The sequence below is a fragment of the Pipistrellus kuhlii genome, unplaced genomic scaffold, assembly GCF_014108245.1.
Source record: "Pipistrellus kuhlii isolate mPipKuh1 unplaced genomic scaffold, mPipKuh1.p scaffold_m20_p_5, whole genome shotgun sequence".
Lineage (NCBI taxonomy): Eukaryota > Metazoa > Chordata > Mammalia > Chiroptera > Vespertilionidae > Pipistrellus > Pipistrellus kuhlii.
In genome coordinates this window covers 290001-292500 of record NW_023425551.1, presented here as the reverse complement: position 1 = coordinate 292500, position 2500 = coordinate 290001, and positions in this window count along the sequence as shown.

The following is a 2500-nucleotide window of genomic DNA, read 5'->3' as shown; positions in this document are numbered from 1 at the left end:
GGGCGGAAAGGACAACGTGTGGCCCCGCACTCACGGGGCCTCCTCTTCGCAGGAGCGCTGGCGGCCCACGTCTGGGCAGGGAGCCTGGGGGGGGCTCTGTAGGCCGGGGGGCCAGGTCCTTCAGGAACACAGTTCTGATCCTTCATGTCTTCGTTGGAGCCTCTGGGCGCCAGCTGGTGGACCCTCCGAAGGATGACGTAGAGAGCGCGGCTTCATGGCGGGCCAGCCCGCTGCCGGCCGAGGTGCAGCCCAACGGGTGACGCTAGGAACACACGGAGGAACGGACGGACTCCCCGTCCCAGGGCGGCGGTGTGTTCACGGTGTTTGGACACGCGAGGACCCGTGATTACCATCCAGAGAAGGAATCTGCGGGCCAGTGTCTGCGCAGCCGACGGGGTGCTGACCCGGGGCCAAGGAGACGGGCATTGGCTACACCTGTGTCTGGAAGGAGCCCGCCACGGCCACCCACCGCCCCTGGGCGCAGAGCGGTCTTCGATGGGGGACAGCTGGCCTCTTATGGGGTCGCTTCCCATTCTCCTCATCGCTCTGCAAAGCCGGGAAGAGGCTCTTTTCTGGAAGATTCCAAATACGGGTGGGGTGGGGGTGGGGACACCTTGGGGCTCTCACAGCGGGTCTAATCTGCAGCCCGCTCTAGTTGGGACCTTTCCCAGGGTCGATCACAGAGTCTGTCTGCTCCCTTAGCTTTCCCTTAGCTTGCCCCCCCACCCCCTGCTGTGCCGGCTGGCTCCTGCCCCACAGGTGGCCTGTCCAGTTGGAGGAGAAGCACCGGGGAGAAAATGCTGTGTCTGAAAGATTTGTTTTTGAAGAAAAGTGCACGGAAAGTGAAGGTCGTGACTTGGGAGAGACAAAGCAATCCCAGACGGCAGGGCACCAGCAGCTGGAGAAGACTCCCCGAGGCCACGGGATTGGATCAGCCTGGGAGAGTTCTGTTCTCAGGGTTTTATCTCGGACTTTTATCTGACCAGTGAGATCTGAAGTCTCTTGCCAGACTGGAGGGCAGAGGGCGGGGCCGGCCCTGCTCTGAGACCCTGTCAATCAAACGGATGGGATAAAGAAGCGCTCATCACTCCAGTCAAATCTGCAAGTCGGAATTTCCAGCATGCGGGGCGGCTCTGTTCCAGGGTGAGTCAGACGCTGTGCAGAGCGCTGTGGTCTGCGGTGGGGCCTGCTGTCCTCAGCCTGGTCCGGTGGGATGGCCTGACCGGCCTCACCTGCGGCCAACCTCTCGTGGGCGTGGCCCAGCCCCTCGTGTTCTGACTCTCACACCAGGGGTCAGGCGGAGCTCTGGGGGCCTCTCTGTGGCTTTCTCCCATAACGGAGGCTCCGCATCCAGGGTGAGAGAGCAGAGGCCCTTCAAGATTAGGCATACATTCCAGGCCGTGACTGGAGTTCACCAGGAACCCATGAGATCCTGATGGGAGAAAAAGATTTTACCACTTGTGGGTCTATGAGTGGGCTCTACCACTATGGGCCCCATCACTATGGGCTCCATTGCTATGGCTCCATCACTATGGGCCCCATCGCTATGGGCCCCATCACTATGGGCTCCATTGCTATGGGCTCCATCACTATGGGCCCCATCACTGTGGGCTCCATCACTATGGGCCCCATCACTATGGCTCCATCGCTATGGGCCCCACCGCTATGGGCTCCATTGCTATGGCTCCATCGCTATGGCTCCATCACTATAGGCCCCATCGCTATGGCTCCATCACTATGGGCCCCATCACTATGGCTCCAACACTATGGGCCCCATCACTATGGCTCCATCGCTATGGGCCCCACCGCTATGGGCTCCATTGCTATGGGCCCCATCACTGTGGGCTCCATCACTGTGGGCTCCATCACTATGGCTCCATCACTATAGGCCCCATCGCTATGGCTCCATCGCTATGGGCTCCATCACTATGGGCCCCATCACTGTGGGCTCCATCACTATGGGCCCCATCACTATAGGCCCCATTGCTATGGGCCCCATCGCTATGGGCTCCATCGCTATGGCTCCATCGCTATGGGCTCCATCACTATGGGCCCCATCGCTATGGGCTCCATCACTATGGGCCCCATCACTATGGGCCCCATCGCTATGGGCTCCATCGCTATGGCTCTATCGCTATGGCTCCATCACTATAGGCCCCATCGCTATGGCTCCATCACTATGGGCCCCATCGCTATGGCTCCATCGCTATGGGCCCCACCGCTATGGGCTCCATTGCTATGGGCCCCATCACTGTGGGCTCCATCACTGTGGGCTCCATCACTATGGCTCCATCACTCTAGGCCCCATCGCTATGGGCTCCATCGCTATGGCTCCATTGCTATGGGCCCCATCACTATGGGCCCCATCACTATGGGCCCCATCGCTATGGGCCCCATCGCTATGGCTCCATCGCTATGGGCCCCATCGCTATGGCTCCATCACTATGGGCTCTACCATTTATGAGCCCATGCCATGGCCTCTGGGTCACTAAACTTCCTT